This window comes from Amblyraja radiata, chromosome 15, assembly GCF_010909765.2.
Source record: "Amblyraja radiata isolate CabotCenter1 chromosome 15, sAmbRad1.1.pri, whole genome shotgun sequence".
Lineage (NCBI taxonomy): Eukaryota > Metazoa > Chordata > Chondrichthyes > Rajiformes > Rajidae > Amblyraja > Amblyraja radiata.
In genome coordinates this window covers 23,922,932-23,941,549 of record NC_045970.1, presented here as the reverse complement: position 1 = coordinate 23,941,549, position 18,618 = coordinate 23,922,932, and the positions used below count along the sequence as shown (strand labels likewise).

Sequence of the window (18,618 nt, the reverse complement as noted above, 5' to 3'; positions counted from 1 at the left end):
AGTCCCGCGGCTCAACCGAGCTCCGCGAATGGGCCGGTTCAAGCTCCGCGGCCCGGGGTGGTCGAAGCTGCCAGCCTCCAGTCCAGCGGACGCAGTTCTTGCCGGAAAACAGGCGATGTCGTCCACTGGCCCGCGGCCGAGCCCCGGATTCATGTCACCGCCGCCGGAACGCCGCCTCAGCCACCGGAGCACCATCTCAGCCCCGCGCCGAGCTGCCCTCACCGGAGCGCCGTCTCAGCCCCGCGCCGGGCCGCCCTCACCGGAGCGCCATCTCAGCCCCGCGCCGGGCCGCCCTCACCGGAGCGCCGTCTCAGCCCCGAGTCGTGCCGCTGCCACTGGAGCGCCGCCTCAGCCCCACGCCGGGCCACCCTCACCGGAGCGCCGTCTCAGCCCCGCGCCGGGCCGCCCTCACCGGAGCACCGTCTCAGCCCCGAGTCGTACCGCTGCCACAGGAGCGCCATCTCAGCCCCGCGTCTCAGCCCCGCGCCGGGCCGCCCTCACCAGAGCACCGTCTCAGCCCCGAGTCGTGCCGCTGCCACTTGAGCGCCCGAACGCCGCCACAGCTCTGAATTCGACCAGCCTCGCGTTGGTGAATCCTGGCTGGCTCTGCCTCCGGAGCCTCGAGGTCGGTCGCAGGTTGGAGGCCCCCAGCTCCGCCATTAGGCCTCAGCGCAGACGGAGGCAGAGAAGAGGGGATACGACAGAAGAGTCGCATTCCCCCGATGGGGGAGACAGAAAACCATGTTTCAGCCCCCCTCCCCACACATAACACAACCTGATAACCAAAAATTTAACTAAAACAAGACAAAAAAACAACAACAAAAAGTAAAGACAGACGGACTGCAGGCGAGCCGCATCCGTTCAACAGCGCCGCTACTTTTCAACAGCGCCGCCACTAATACACAAAAGGGCAAAAAATGCTGGAGTAACTCAGCAGGTCAGACAGCATCTCTAGTGAACATCGATAGTGATGTTTTGGATCATGTCCCTTCCATCATCAATCCATGCTCTCCAGGAATGCTGCCTGACCTGCTGAGTTACTCCAGCATTTTGTGCCCTTTTGTGTATTAACTAGCATCTGCAGTTCTTTGTTTCCACGTTATAGCTGGTGTAAGGGATCAGGAACACAATTTCCTTAAGAATACAGGTATGTCACCTCTAGATCCCAGTGCCTTGTTTAAGAATGTGCAAAGCCTCACATTTGGCCCTAGCCATTTGGAAATGCATCAATGCATCACTGTGTGTCAGCTGGCATAGAAACATAGAAAATAGGTGCAGGAGTATGCCATTCAGCCCTTTGAGCCAGCACTGTTATTCAATATGATCATGGCTGATAATCCAAAATCAGGATCCCGTTCCGGCTTTTTCCCCATATCCCTTGATTCCCTTGATTCCCTTAGCCCTAAGAGCTAAATCTAACTCTCTCTTGAAAACATCGAGTGAATTGGCTTCCACTGCCTTTTGTGGCAGAGAATTCCACAGATTCACAACTCTCTGGGTGTTCTTCAGTAGAGTCTGCAAACACTTACTCGATGGAAATTCAGTCTAATTTGTGCCTTGGTGCACTAAACTACAGGTTTCAGCACCTCCAGGCAAATTCAAATTATGGTAATCAGAATTAGAAACAAAATTATGGGTTAAAACCAGTCTTTCAAAACAGGCATGTCCTATTAAAGCAGCACTCATCTAGTGCCGGTTTTCATCCTTTCACCAAAATAACCTTCTTTACATTTAGCACAGATTATCAAATACTACGTTTGAAAAAAATTGATGAATCAATGACCAAGTATGAGATTTTACAATTGTATTTGCAGTTGCAGGTATGCCAAGTATAAAATTAATGCCCAAATAGAAACCCCATAAAAAGACATAAATTAGCCAAAAATACATTTTAAAAGAGCCAACATTATATCCAGAAACCATGCCCTAAAATGGCATCTATCTGGTTCCAGTCAGAACCTCACCCGATTTAGCACATTTGAAAACATTTTTCTATGACAAAATTAAACATGGATATTAGCCTTCAAAGGCACACATTCAAAGGTAGTCAGCAGCATAGTATGGCTATCTATGTATAGTATGGCTGCCATGTAGGAGAGAGGAGGCAACATGGGAGAGGAAGAGGACTCCACTTTTCACAGTGCAACTATGAAAGCCGAGCGACCAGGTAGAGGCTAAGAGAAAGGTTCACTGTGCCTGGAGACTTTCAACCAGCACTATTTGAAGAACTTGGCAAGAGGTGGCTGCAGTGGTCTCCTTCAGGAGTAAGAAACATGTGCTGCTGGAGCAATGCCAGATCTCACACAAGATGTCCAAATGAGCTAAAGACTAAAAGGTAACACTTTAATTCTGATAGTTAATTTCCCCCTTAGATATTGTCTTAATTACATTGCTTGTGCCTCAGTTCACAGCCTCTACACTCACTCCATTATTCCCATTCTAACTTCTCCATTGCCCACACAAAGCGCATGCCTCCAAATGCAGCTGAATTAAAAAGTAATTCAATGTCTTTCATCTCCCTCATTTGTATAAAGAGAGCAAGGAATAGGAGTCGGGCCACCCACACTGACAGAAGGATCTTCATGTGTTCAGCACGTCCCATTTCGCTTAAACTACCCTGCTCCTCGTGCGCTTAGTGGCTACCAAACCCATAGCCACGCTTGGAATAACTGCAATATGCTATCTGCCAGGGATCACTACATCCAATTTGATTTGATATCCTCATTACCATCTGTGCTGCTGCATCACTATCACTCACATGTGCTGCTGTTTTGTGCAGGGATTGGACATTCCCACTAGGGAAGAGATGGAGCTGGAATAATAGAAGAAGAGGGGATGTAGGAAGATGATGATTATGGTGGCACAATAGTACTGCAGATGGTGCAGCTGCCTCATAGCACCAGCTACCCAAATTTAATTTTGACCTCCAGTGCTGTTTGTATCGGGCATGTAATATCCCTGTGACCACAAAGGTTTCCCTTGTGTCCTCTGGTTTCCTCACTCGCCCCAAAGACCTGCTGGAAGATAGGTCAGCTGGCTGCTGTAAAATTACCCCTATATCAGTTGGCTTGTGAGAGCTCAAGGACATTTTAATAATCATACATGAGAGAATAGAGCATCTAAAAGTAATATGTCATATGTTATCTGAAATTACAGAGATATGGCATTAAGAAACTGAGCAGAGAGATGCCATCTGTAACCAGATCACTTTTCTCATTGAGAATCAAGATGCCATACATCTGATTTCAATGGATAAAGATTTGCTATCCATGAACAGCTTGCAGTTTTTTAGAAGCAAAAGATTGCTAAATGCAAGCAGCTATCTGTTTTCCAAGTTGCTTGAAGCGAGCAGTCCAAAGAAATGCCATGCACAAGCAGGTCACTGACAGGAGCAAGCAGGAGCAGAAACATGACTGAGGAAAGCTCTTCTCACTCTTGCAGAAGCAGAGATATACATCAACTTCCACCTATATTTATTCTGAATAGACTCCTGCTCAGATCACACTGTAGATGAGTGGAAGATAGATGGGACCATACATCGTCTAGCATGGCTCTGGACGTGAAGGATGAAACAATACTGACATCCTGCCTCATCAGGTCATCAAATTACCTTCTACCAGACAGCATGCTCACTGTGTTACACAGACAGCCATTGGCCTTGTTGAGTTCTCTGAAGTAGGCTCATGAAGAGCAAGATCTTTTTATCAATCATAAAGGTCATTGGTATAGATTCTCTAGTGAAATCAAGCAACTTTCCTTCAGCTAGATTACTGTGGCGCGGCAAGCACAGTGACACAGCACTAAAATTTCAAAACTGACTTAACAGTCAGTGTTGTGGGTAAAGCAGAGGGGTGCATAATTTGATTCAACAATGCTATGATGCTTGATGTTTACATATTTTTTGAAATTATTCAGATCATACCAGCACTATTAAAATCTATCAAAGTGCAAAGAAAATTAACAGCTGATTGTGGTAGCTGTTCGCACTACTGCAGACCTTGCTGTGCCTCTAGCGAGGATGCTCATGGATGCCCATGGAGTACTGCCTGTCATCACTGAGGCACCGATTGAGTGATTATGGCAACAACTCACTGTGGATGGAACCTCTCCCTGTTAGATTCAAGTGCACTCTGTGGACGTTGAACGAGTTTGAGCAGCCTACAGCGAGTTATAAAACTGCCCAATGAAAGCTATTGATGTCTACGGTGTTCTTTTAATACAGACCCTCTATTCCAAGTTGTGTCATAGGAAGAGAATGCAGATTACAAAGTAAAGCTTTGTTCAAAGCTCCTTGAAGAAATGCAACAGTCTCACACATTTGCAAGAATCTCTGGCTTATCTACACTCAATGTGATGAAGGAGCATTTGGAATGGGATTGAGACCTTGAAGTCCATGCATCAGAACCACACATCAGCCATGCCACAGAATGCAAGGGCAGAGACATGTTACAACTGAATAAAACAATGGTTAGGCAGCACATGAATTATTGTGCGCAGTTATGGATGGCGCACTATGGGGAAGATCTGATTGCACTGGAAAGCATGCAGAAAAGTTTCACTGGGGGTTTAAACACTCCCCATTCCCACACCAATCTGTTTGTCCATGGTTTTCTCCACAGTCACATCGAGGTTAAAGGCACACAAGAAGAACAAGACCTCATATTCCACTTAGGTGGCCTACAACCCAAATTATATGAACATTAATTTTTCTAATTTCCAGTAACCCACACTCCTTCTGTTCCTTTCCCACTCCTACCATTCCACCAAGGTTCTCACTACCTTTGTTCACCTTTTCCATTCCACCACACCCCTGCTACCAAGATTCATTGCTCTCCCCCCACTGGTTCCATCTATCCACTACCCACAAATCTGTCCACTACCCACACGTCTATCTTGCTGGGATTTTTCTTAATTGGCCAATCTTTCTAATCCTGTTCCTCATATTGTTCCATCTGCCCATATCCCTCCCTTTATCTGGTTCCACGTCATCTTCCAGCCTCCGTCTCTACCTTCCCCTTCTTCTTCCCCCATTTGGCTCAAATTTCTCAACATTTTATTTCCTTTTCTGTTTCCACCGGTCACCCACAGGCCTCCGTCTCAACTCAATCCTCATCCCTCCCACCTGAACCAATTTGTCCATCATCCCCTCCACCTCACCTGGTTCCACCTATGACCTATCAGCCCCTGTATTACCACTCCCTCTCACCTCATTACACTGACTATATTCCCTCTATACTCTTAATCCTGATGCAGAATCTTGAACCTAAAGGTTGATCATCCCTTTAACCCCAGATGCTACTCGACTAGCGTCCTCCAACAGTTTGTTTTTGCTCCAGTTTCTAGCATCTGCGATCTCTCCTTTGTTCATCAGATGTTGCCTTGATTGGAGCAGTTCAGTTAAAAGAGGAGATTGTGTACACAAACTTACTTTTCCCTGGAGCAGTGGTGATGAAAGGGTGACCTGATAGGCATGCAAAATTAAGAGTGGGATAGACAGGATGTAGAGTAAAAATATTTTCCCATGGTGGGTGTGTCTAAAACAAACGGGCATAGGTATATGGTCAGACATGTTAACTTTAAACAGGATCGAATGGTGAATTTTTTTCGCAGAGAGTAGTTGGAATCTGGAACACATTGCCCAAGAAGGTGGTCGAATCGGGTATCCCCACAATATTTAAGAAGCATCTAAACAAGCACTTGAATCACCCAGGAATAATCAAGTAAGAATTTAATTGTTCTATCTGGGACATATGACAATAAAACACTTGCGACTCTTAACTAAATGTGGCCAAATAAGATTATTATAGTTAAGTGAAACAGTGGCATGGACCTGGTGAGCCAAAGGGCCCATTTTTGAGCAATGTGACTGTACCTACGAAATGGTTCAGAAATAACTTTTAAAATGGTTAACAACATGAAAATGCAAAGTTTTGTAGCTGTTTTAGACATGTATTAATAAAATAATACCAAACAGGCTATTTCAATGCACCTGCATTGCTGATTCTGATTTTACAGTTAATGTACTAATATTAAATCTCAGCTTCATTTGCTCAATGTGGACTGCACAATAATAGAGAAATTCCAGGGAAGAAAATTCTAATTCATCCACAAGGCTAAACATAATCATGCCCTATTGTTATAATAATAGTTTTCTAAAAATATCCTTGATAAAATCCAGGTATTCAATTTTAACACCCTTGTCAAATTGCAAAAAGCAGCTCAAATACACTATCCTGATCCAATATATTTCAGTTGTGCAGCATATTTTACGAACATAGATTAAAAAAAAATACTATATCTGATCTGGCTCCAAACACATTATTTTCAACATTCCTCAAACACTGTATTCCTCAAACAATGCACTGATTACCTCCAAACACAAGTGCAGAAAACTTTTACTCAAACTTTTTGCTCAAGGTCTTTCTATACATACCTAAAGAGGTAAACATCATCAATGAGTTTAAAAAAACTTTAATATCACTATCTCAACAATTCCCCAAGTGGTGTTGCTAGTTCTACAATGTTCTTTTTGTCAGTTCAGTATCCTCCATTACTAGTATTTATAATCTTTGCCAGCGATTCTACACTGATCAGTTAGTTGTCTTCAGTTACAAATGATTTGGTGAATCGGATTTTGCGATCTCCTTCAAACCTTCAATGAGGCAATGCAAGTCCTGTTTTTTCCAATTGTTTAAAAATATACGGCAGGTCTGCATTACCTTGGTTCATGAATGATGAGTGGGCATTTTGTAACTGAAACTGGATCACTGTTCTGAAATCTCTGGGGTGTAGAGTTTTACATCCACCTTCTTTGTGAAATAGTTGCATAATAAAGCACACGGTATTGGGGGTTCAGTATTGATGTGGATAGAGAACTGGCTGGCAAAGAGGAAGCAAAGAGTAGGAGTAAACGGGTCCTTTTCACAATGGCAGGCAGTGACTAGTGGGGTACCGCAAGGCTCAGTGCTGGGACCCCAGCTATTTACAATTTATATTAATGATCTGGATGAGGGAATTGAAGGCAACATCTCCAAGTTTGCGGATGACACTAAGCTGGGGGGCAGTGCTAGCTGTGAGGAGGATGCTAGGAGACTTCAAGGTGACTTGGATAGGCTGGGTGAGTGGGCAAATGTTTGGCAGATGCAGTATAATGTGGATAAATGTGAGGTTATCCAATTTGGTGGCAAAAACAGGAAAGCAGACTATTATCTAAATGGTGGCCGATTAGGAAAAGGGGAGATGCAGCGAGACCTGGGTGTCATGGTACACCAGTCATTGAAAGTAGGCATGCAGGTGCAGCAGGCAGTGAAGAAAGCAAATGGTATGTTAGCTTTCATAGCAAAAGGATTTGAGTATAGGAGCAGGGAGGATCTACTGCAGTTGTACAGGGTCTTGGTGAGACCACACCTGGAGTATTGCGTACAGTTTTGGTCTCCAAATCTAAGGAAGGACATTATAGCCATAGAGGGAGTGCAGAGAAGGTTCACCAGACTGATTCCTGGGATGTCAGGACTTTCATATGAAGAAAGACTGGATAGACTTGGCTTATACTCGCTAGAATTTAGGAGATTGAGAGGGGATCTTATAGAAACGTACAAAATTCTTATGGGGTTGGACAGGCTAGATGCAGGAAGATTGTTCCCGATGTTGGGGAAGTCCAGGACAAGGGGTCACAGCTTAAGGATAAGGGGGAAATCCTTTAGGACCGAGATGAGAAGAAACTTTTTCACACAGAGAGTGGTGAATCTCTGGAACTCTCTGCCACAGAGGGTAGTTGAGGCCAGTTCATTGGCTATATTTAAGAGGGAGTTAGATGTGGCCCTTGTGGCTAAAGGGATCAGGGGGTATGGAGAGAAGGCAGGTACGGGATACTGAGTTGGATGATCAGCCATGATCATATTGAATGGCGGTGCAGGCTCGAAGGGCCGAATGGCCTACTCCTGCACCTATTTTCTATGTATCTATGTAATTGTCAGGAAAATATCAATCAAATTTCTTGCCAATGCAATCTAATTTGATGTAATTTAATGTATAATTGCATAAAATGAAAATAATTATTTAACATTAATTGATCCCCGTGGAAGAGACGGACATTTTATGTCCACTTTACAAATCACTGGCTATGCTCTGTCCTGACCCTCCTCTTCTCCAACTTTATTTCCTGCCCCTCCTCCACCCCCCCCCCCCCCCCCCCCACCATCCCCTGCAATCAGTCTGAAGAGTGGTCCTCACTTGAAACATCACCTATCCATGTTCTCGAGAGAAACTGCCAGATCCGATAAGTTACTCCAGCAATTTGTCTCTTTCTTTATATAAACCAACATCTGCAGTTCCTTATTATTATATTATACCTTAAGGAACTGATTTTATACGTGCAGCCCAGATATGCCATAATTGTCATGATGCTCATCTGTAACATGGCAATGTCACAGTTTGCATTTTAAAGTAATAGCACAGCACGTTGACAGGGTGTGTGAAGCTTCCTACAAATATAATCAGTGGTATTACCTCTGATGAATCCATCCTTCGTTCTTCTTCATTTGTTGATATTCTTTACGTTGATTACATTCTGTGACCTCACATTCATGTGTCTCTTTGACTGCTAAAGCTGCTTCCAATAAATTGTTTCTTCTTTCTTATAAAAAACATTTGCCCCCTTAACAACTCTTCACATCTTTGCAAATAATTACGTTTTTTAGAACCTCTATCATGTTCATAGGAGCTGATGGAAAACAAAAGGCAGTTTGGACAGCTGCCGTTGTTGTTGGCGCCATTCAGAAATTTCCTATATTTTTCACGCTGATTTGCAAAAATGTTTCTCTGCATAGTCCTCTTAATTCTTAGGTTTAGTTCCACTAATGGTACTTACCTCTGAAAAGGAGAGAGGGAGTTCCAGGGCACGCAGGAGGATTGAATCAGAAAATTACATTCTGATTACAATTTTATAAAAACCTGTTCTTTTGGAAAATTGTCTCAATTTTTCCTTCCTTTTGACACAATTTCTATTCACTGTTATTTTATTTGTTATTCACCAATTATTTTTGTAGTTCCTCTAACCCATGACTTTTTTATCTGAGGTGCAATAAGAGGAAACAATTACCTTTGATTTCAAGAATTCTGATTGAATTGCAAAATTACCACATTCCAAAAATTCGACATGATTTTTCATCTGAACATGCCCTTTTATTTTAAAGTGTAAATATCAGCCATTAGCAGGAAATACTTGTGCATATAAAAAGTATAATCATTGGTACTGAACTAATAATCATCAAGATAAGAATTTTAAGCAATCAAAAGCATCCTGAAAATTAATTTGCAACTTACATCCGGTTTCCTTTTCCGTCAAGGCATTTCATAGGAAGTCATTAAGACCAACAATATTCAGCAAAGCACTTGGTGAAGGTCTATTCAAAATGGTGCTATGGAAATAAACAAATTAATGATTAGTTTACTTCATTTTTTTTGCAACCATCATGAAATTTTATACTAACTGAAATGAATATATAACGACACATGTATGCAAGGCATTATTTCAAAATCTGCAGATGACGTAAAACGGAGATAACATACTAAAATGTGAGGATACTGTTGAACTTCAAAGAGATGTAGATAGTTGGAGCGATGAATGGATGGCAGATGAAATTTATTGCTGAGAAATGAAAAAAATTATGCTTTGATAGGAAGAAAAGGAAAAGGCAATATAAATAAGAGAACATAATTGGATCCAAGAGCAGGAAAATCTGGAGTTATATGTCCTCAGTAACTGAATGTTAGTTGCATAAACATGCTTAAAAATGAATGTGATTTGTTTAAATATGGCAATAGATCAGAAATGGGTGCTGCAGCTTCAAGTGATGCAGCTGGTTAAGAAACTGGTTACCAAAGACACATGGAACCCTGGGCTTTGTAAAGACACCAAGTACATGAAGAAGAAAATCCAAATGAACCTTTATAAAATGTGTAGGAAGGAACTGTACATGCTGGATTAAACCCGAAGATAGACACAGAAAGCTGGAGTAACTCAGCAGGACAGGCAGCATTGCTGGAAAGAAGGAATGGGTGACGTTTTGTTTTGGGTCGGTTCTGAAGAAGGGCCTCGACCAGAAACGTCACCTATTACTTCTCTTCAGAGATGCTACCTGTCCCGCTGAGTTACTCCAGCTTTTTGAACCTTTATAAAAGATGGCTTCAGCTAAAACTAGGACACCATGCCTGTTTGTGCATACTACACTTCAGGCACAGGAGAAGTACAGAAAGTGTAGGAGTGTCCAAAAGATTCCATCGTTAAGGGACTGCAGTTATGTAGATAGTTTGGGAAAGCTACGACTATTCTCCTAAGAGGAGATCTGATAAAGGTAATTTAAATCATTAAGCATACAAAGGGAGCAGAGAGAAAATATTTAAGGGGTCAAGGGCGAGGCCCCACAGAATAAAGATGACCATGAAATAAATAAAAGTGACCATGAAAAATAATTTTATGCCAGTGATTAGGATCTGAAATAGACTCAGGGCATTAGTGGAGGCCAATTCAATTATATTGTTCAAATGAAGGCAGACAAAGTCTCTGAAAGGAAACAATTTGCACAACTACAGGGAAAGATTGGGTTGCTCTCACATACACGTGTCACAAATAGAAGAACCACTGCCTCACAGCACCAGAGATCCAGGTTCAATGCCAATATCTGCTGCTGATATGTAGAGTTAGCACATTCTCACTGTGAATGCTTGGGTTACATCATGGGTGATCTGGGTTCCTTGTACATTCCAAAAACGTGCGGGTTGGTAGGTTAATTGGTCACAGTAAAAATCACACCTAATGTGTAGATGAATGGTTAAATCTGGGGAGAGATTATGAGAATGTGCAAAGAATAAGATATGGGATTAATGTAGAATAATTGTAAATGTATGCGTGTTGGTCAGTGTAGACTCAGTGAGCCGAAGGGCCTGTTTTCGTGTGGTATCTTTACATGATTTATACAGCGATGCCTGCGCTTAATGGGTCAAAAGGTCTAATTTCATGTTGTAACCAGTGATATATTGACTTTTTACTGAAAATATAGACTGCAATAATGAAATTATTTAATTCTAAATGATCATATTATCCTGCTAGTTGATAGAAGCATGATAAGAGCAAAAAGTAAATGTTATAGTCAGAATTCCTATAATTAACGAATGGCTGTAGGCCTTTACTATGTTAAAAGCTATACACAAATGTTTAAGCCGTTGATTTAGTTCACTTAGCATATAATGGCATGCAGCTTGTTCATGAGTATGATAAGTTATGATAAGCTGTGATTGAAATTTATGTGCCAAGGCCTTCCGATTGTGGAATGTGCTGGAAGTCTGAACAGAGTTCACAGCAACTAAATATTAATTGAATAAACTTGTCGGGATCAACATAGTACTTTGTTTAAATATGTCAATAAATCAGAAATGAGCCTTGCACTCTCAAGGGTACCTCCCAAATAAATTTATGTAATAATTTTCTGTAAGAAATCTCAACATCTTTTATGTTATATTTTTAATCATTACATAAATATTGTTGACTCTCTCTTCTGATTTAACAGTTCATTTAATGCTTGTACAAAAAAGACTCATCGTAAAACACACTTTCAACTATCTTCCAAAATCTGTTTGGAAATTAAGGCTAGTTTTCACTGAGTGCCCTGATCTATTCTCACATATTAAATACCCTAGTAGGTTAATTGACTACAGCAGGTCACTTCTTAATGTAGGGTAATGGGGAATTGATGAAAGAAAAAAGGTTACAAGGATACAGGAAAATCGGAAGGGGTGAAGTGCAGAATGGGATTGCTTTAGCAAAAAAACAAAGTTCGAGAGGAACTCAGCAGGCCAGGCAGCATCTGTGGATGGAAATGCACATACAACGTTTCGGGTCCAGACCCTTCTGACTCTTAACTGGATTATTTCCCTGGGAGCCAGCATCGGCAACTTGGTCCAAATGGCTTCCTTCTGCATCATTCTAAGTATTTTATTCGCATATGCAAAAAAGTCTAAAGCCTAGTAGAGCCAATGGTAGAGGTAGACAAAAATGCTGGTGAAACTCAGCGGGTGAGGCAACATCTATGGAGCGAAGGAAATAGGCAATGTTTCGGGACGAAACCCTTCTTCATACTCAACCTGGCTCTAAATATCAGTAGCAGCTTTCATTTGAAAGGCTGGCCGCAACTATGCTGTTCATAATATACATGTATACATACTATCACATTAGGGACTTAGTCTGTTGTTCAACATTTAGGTTAAGCTGTCCTTTGGAGAAGATTATTATTTGGTTCTTGCCCAATGCAAATGTTACATGCATCTATCAGCTCCTGCTGAATGTTCCATGTGGACACACATTGATTAATTTTTTGAGGATCTAATTCAATATTTCAGCAAAAGTTCCCATTTTGAATTAGTAGCATAAGATAGGTTACTGAAGATATGACGTGCTGGTGGCTGGATCAACGGATTCTGCCAGGAGTGGGGCTGAGGTGACTGATCGCCAATAATCACAACCATTTTGCAAATTATGGATCCAACCAATGGAGAGTTTTCCTTTTAATCCCCTTCGACCCCAGAATTAGTAGCACTCCTTGAATCGGCATTAGGTCCAAATGCTGCCTTGATGTGATGGCAAGGACTCTCATCTGTAGTATTCAGTTCTTATGCCTTTGTTTCAATTCAAGGCAACAATTACATTTGGAGCTACAGTCCTGGTGAAATCCAAAATTAACGCTAATGACATTATTGCTGGGAAAATGCTGCCTGATAACATAGTTGGTGAACAACAAAATTAAATAAACTATCTTAAGAGAAGAAAATAATTGAGGAATAAAAATGACAAGATAAGGGAGGAGATGAATTGCAGGTGATGCTCGAACTCAGAGTTGGGGACCATGGCGATCCTGAGTCACCACATATGTCTCTTGAGGAACTTCTGTCCTATGTTTCTGAGCGCGGACCATATAACAGGGAGGAGAAAAGAATTACCTGCACTGTTTGATCCCAGGGGTTGTCACACCACTTAGCTAACATTAATTTAATTAGTGTTTAAACACAAGGAGATGTGACCAATATAGGCAGTTGTATGGAATCACCACTTAACGATGTAGGCGCTTCAGCCTTTCTTCTTTGCCTACAAATGTCAGGTAATGTTGTGTTCAATGACGGTGTTGGAGATGCAGATCAGGGAGTTGAGTGCATGACTCAAAGCATGGTGTCAGGGTTTTGATTCAAAGGGCGCAAGAATGTGTAATAAGGAAATTTAAGACAAGCTCCACTAAAATTGAGCTGAAGCTAAGGTAGTCATGGTGAATTAGGATTTTAAGGGGCTATATAAGGAAGGTGAAAGTTAAATTGTTTTTAAAAAGGAAAGTGGATGTTGCAAGACAAGGTTACAGTTTGGATAAATGGAATAAGTTTAAGTGGTAAATTGTTAAAATGCACAAAGCAAAAAGTTTGAGTAACTAATAATACAAATAAATCGATCAAAAAGCCATGAGTAACATGTAGTGGCCAAGAACATGAATTAACTATTCCAGGATGCTTGACATTCATAAAGATAAGATAGATAAAATTGAAAATATAAAAGTTAGGGCAGCCCTGAGAACAAATGATAAAATAAAAGCATGGACCAAAGAGCAGAAAGTATAATCAAAATGGAAGAGATAAGTTGTAATATGGGACAAAAAAATACTAATGAATAGTTTACAGCTCCTCCCTTGCCTCACCCTGAACCACAGTAACCTAGTTGTAGAAGTAGTAATTAGAAAGTATCAGCACATGTAACAAAATACTGGTGGAAACTATTTTCATTTAGATTGGATAAATCAAATTGGCAAAAATTGTTTGGAAGATTAGTTTACAAAAAGTATTTGGGACAGGAAAGTTCCCTTTCACCAGTGAACCAACTGCAATTTGACAGAGTTAATTAGTGTAAGAAAAGTATCCTTAACAAGAAAAAGGTAATAATATGACAACATTTTGTGTGCGAGGGAAAACAATTCCGCCTGAAATTAGTCCTGAATGTCGAGTGTCGAAGTGGGTAAAATGGACTGAACATTTTTCCAGTCGATAACCAATGGTAAACATGAAAAAATATTTCATAACAAATGAATGCTGAACTAGAATATAAAAACTCCATGGGAAAAGTAATGCTTGTATGGCCAACCAAGGATCATTAAGATAATATTAAATTAAAATGCTTGTAATGATACCAAGATGAGTTATAAGCCTGGGGATTTCATTTTGTAAAAAAACATAAAAAATTGATTTAAAAAAAACAAAGATATAACACAAAAGCAAAACTAGCATAAAATAAAAACAAAGGTCACAGGAGCTTCGACAACTGTGTAAAATGCGAGCTACTACAAAAAGTGTGATGCCCATGGAGGCAGAAGCTGAAGTTACAATGGCAATAGACAATAGACAATACATAAACATACCCAAGCACCCAATGGAGGAAAATAATCAAATAACGAGTTACAAGAACATAATGAAGAAATGTATTTAAATGAGAAAATTCCTTGGAACCTACAGCCTTCATCCATAGGGACTAGAAAAGTGATGCTAAATTCCCTAGATCCTCAAATATTTCAACTGATTTCGCAGGAGATGTAAATGACCTTTTTTTTTTAAAGAGAGATGGTTTGGAAGTGGCAAGTTCTAGGCAGTTAGCCTTAAATCAGTTATCAGGAAAAGGATTGCATCTATCATTCCAGCTTTGGTAACAGGACATACAGAAAATCATAATACAATAAGACAGAATCATCAAGTCAAGTCAAGTCAAGTTTATTTGTCACATACACATGTGCAGTGAAATGAAAGTGGCAATGCTCGCGGACTTTTGTGCAAAAGACAAACAACCAAACAAACTATAAACACAATCATAACACACATATTCTTTTACATAATAAATAATGGAAGGAAAAATAATCAGTAGGGTTAGTCCCTGGTGAGATAGGCGTTTACAGTCCGAATGGCCTCTGGGAAGAAACTCCTTCTCAACCTCTCCGTTCAATGCAAACTGTGTTTGAAAAATGTAATAAAGATTTTTGATAGCAGACAAGAAATAAACTGTGTTTAAATTTATCTGAATCTTCACGGTCATTTCATAAGATATCACATGACAATGATTGCATAAAATGAGTCACACAGTTTGGGCAATACCAAATGTGTAAGTAGGAGCTGCAGATGCTGGTTTAAACCGGATAGACATAAAAAGCTGGAGTAACTCAGCGGGACAGGTGTTAATTCTGGTCAAATTGGAGATGCCAGGACACTAAAATTGAATAAAGGTTTCTGTGCTGTTAGACCATTTGGTCAATTTAAATGTGCCTTCTGCAGAAATGGGACAAGCTGCAGAATGGTGCCAGCTAGCCTGGAGCCTAGATAAGAGATGCCGGGAAAGAATGGGACCTGCAGATTCTTACAATTAGGTGTAAATTGCATGAATGCAAACCAGACATACACATCTTGTACAGCAAAGCTTTACTTTGCTAGATGTTTATTGGGTTAAGTGTTGAGCCTTGTCTGGGTTTCTTGAACATCTAGGCACATGTTGCATAATTCATCTCTGTTAACTTGCATCTAGAAACTTTGTCAGATACATTGTATTAGTTACTGTATTATTGGGTTAGGAAATGTCTATCATGTACTGTGTTAATCGATATCTGTTATTGGATTGTAAAGAGACCACTCCCAGATGGTTTGGCCCCTCAAGGTTCGGGGACCTATAAAAGGTAGCTCCCACGAGCAAAGATCTTATAGCGGAGCAAGATAGGCTACTCCTGCGAAATACAATGGGCTGACGTGTAGTAAGCTATGGAGGGGATCCTGGGCATTTTTCCCCGCCCATTTTAGTAACCGGAGCCTGACCCGACCCGACTCGCAGTGTAATCATTGTTGCGGGGCAACAGTTTGTGTGTGTGATATAGGGTTAGATTCATAAATCTTCCAGTTCATACTTCTTGTCAAGAATAAAATTTGACTCTGGTAATTGTCTTTTTTAATGTTTTGTAAATCATTTCTTTTTAAATGGCTCACAAGCAGTGTTTGAGTTGATTTTGTAGTAACCGGAACCGACCCGACTCGCAGGGTAATTGACATTGCGGGGGAAGTTTGTGTGTGATATAGGGTTAGATTCATAATTCTGTTAGTTCATAATTCTGTTAATTCTTGTTAAAGAATAAAATGTTTATAAACACACATACATGAATGTGATATAAATGTATATAATCATATAACACACACAATTATATTTCTTCTGATCCAATAATGAACTTTATTTCAGACTAGACAAGGGACATTAAATAAGAAACATTGTAAACCTCCCCACAACTTCACACACACTGGGCCTTACTAAGCCCCCCCCCCCCCCCCCCCGGCACTCCCTCGCCTGCCCCCTCACTACAATGTCTCCCCCCCTCCAATGCCCCTCTCCCCGCTGCCCCACACTCCCTCTACCCGCTGCCTCAGGCCCCACACTCCCTCTCCCCGGGCCGCGCACTCCCTCTCCCGCTGCCCCGGGCCGCACTCCCTCTCCCCGGGCCCCACACTCCCTCTCCCCGCTGCCCCGGGCCGCACTCCCTCTCCCCGGGCCGCGCACTCCCTCTCCCCGGGCCGCGCACTCCCTCTCCCCGGGCCGCGCACTCCCTCTCCCAGGGCCGCGCACTCCCTCTCCCCGGGCCGCGCACTCCCTCTCCCCGGGCCGCGCACTCCTTCTCCCCAGGCCGCGCACTCCCTCTCCCCGGGCCACGCACTCCTTCTTTCCGCTGCGGAAACAAAGATCCGATCTTTGGCCGGAAGCAAGATGGCGGAACAAGATGGCGGGGGCTGGTTGCTAAAATGGGTCCTATTATCACCCATGAATCCGCCCATGAGCGTACTACACGTTTGCGTGAGAGTAACCCATCTTGCTCCGCTATAAGATCTTTGCCCACGAAGTCCTGTGTCAATCTTCAGGGAGAACGCTTAGGACAGTGTGACCTTTTGGAGTTTCTCTGCTTGCACGAGGCTAGAAGGGCTTGGCCATGCAGATACAAGGATCAAACCAGTGGTGGTTAGATATAGTAGTGGGGAACTATTATTGTGTTTTCCAAAATAAAGTTTAGATGCTCAAGTGTTTGACAGTATTTTATTGACTGAAACTAGACTGGGGGAAGCTTAGAATGTGTTATTTACACAGGCAGCATCTCTGGAGAGAAGGAATGGGTGACGTTTCAGCTCTCTCGTTTCCCTTATCCCTTACCAGTCTGAAGAAGGGTCTCGACCCGAAGCTTCACCCATTCCTTCTCTCCAGAGAAGCTGCCTGTCCCGCTGAGATACTATAGCTTTTTGTGTCTATCTTGGGCAATACCAATATGGTTGGGGGATTAGTTAACAAAATAAAAAGAGAATATGAATAAACATTGGCAGGATGTAATAGATAGGATGCCCTGCAATCAGTACCAGGATTTATGTTATTTAGAATCTATGTACATTGGAGTATAATATATTTGAGTTTGCTGATGATACAAAGCTAGTCGGGAAATTAATCTGTAAGGAGGAATTACTCTATAATTAATCAAAGCCACATTCAATGTATTTTTAGATACTAGGGAATCGAATGGTATGGTGATCAAAAGGGGAAGTAAACAAGATACTAGATCATTTGTAATTTTATTGCACGGCAGAGATGGCTAAAGGAGCCACATGCCCTAATGCTATTAAAACATGCACAGATGTTCAGATGATCCCTACACATTAACAGAAGCCAGATCAACAGCTTGTGGGTTTCCTGAATTCAATTAATACAGGAATGAAATTGAGAAACTAATTAGGAGAAATAGAAAGGGTACATGATTTCAGACTTAGGAAACACTAGTTCTTGGCTGGAAAGTAATCCCCATCGTGCTCTCATGTTAATGATACTGTGATATAACTTACGTAGTGATGGAGTATACTCATTTAATATTATTTCACCATTAATTTTAAGCATAACATAATTAAGCATGCAAAGTTGGCATATAATTCAACCTCTCCTTTTAGCCTTTCTACAGAGAAGGCAGCCCTAGCTTCAAAGATGGCTCAAATTTCCACCACATTCCTTAGGTACGAAAAATGAAATTAAATATGCCTCAGATTGTGATTGTACAATGAACTCTGGGTAAAAGACTATTACCGAGTTCTGCAACTACATCGTAAAAATTAGAAACATAGAAAATAGGTGCAGGAGGAGGCCATTCGGCCCTTAGAGCCAGCACCAAATTTCGATAAAAAATATAGTTTGATATCTTTTAACCTGTTCTTTCTACCTACTAAATTTTAAAATTATATTTTTGATACTTATAACATCTATATCATATACTTATTAAAAGTCTGATCTTGTACATGTGTTTATGTGTATACTAGACCAAGTGCAGACCCGTTGGGTCTGTTTCTCCAACGCGCGTTTGCGGGGGGGGGGGGGGGGGGCGCTGCGGCATCACACTCACACTAACCACCCCCCAAACACACAGGTGGGGGGAGGGTGGGAGAGGGAGACGGGGTGGGGAGAGGGGAGAGGGGAGGATGAGAAGAGGGGAGGGAGGGGATAGGGGGAGGAGAAAACGGGAGAGATTTGGGAGGGAGAGGAGA

The 18,618-nt window shown here is 41.7% G+C and overlaps 1 protein-coding gene across 2 annotated transcripts in view; it reads right to left on the bottom strand.

Moving 5' to 3' along the window:
- fgfr2 (fibroblast growth factor receptor 2) overlaps window positions 1-18,618 on the bottom strand; it is a 168,461-nt gene that overhangs the window by 138,368 nt on the left and 11,475 nt on the right. For both annotated transcript variants that reach the window (XM_033033810.1, XM_033033811.1), the window contains exon 2: window positions 9,325-9,419. The gene's annotated coding sequence lies outside the window, so the exon portion shown is untranslated. The remainder of the gene's footprint in view (window positions 1-9,324; window positions 9,420-18,618) is intronic.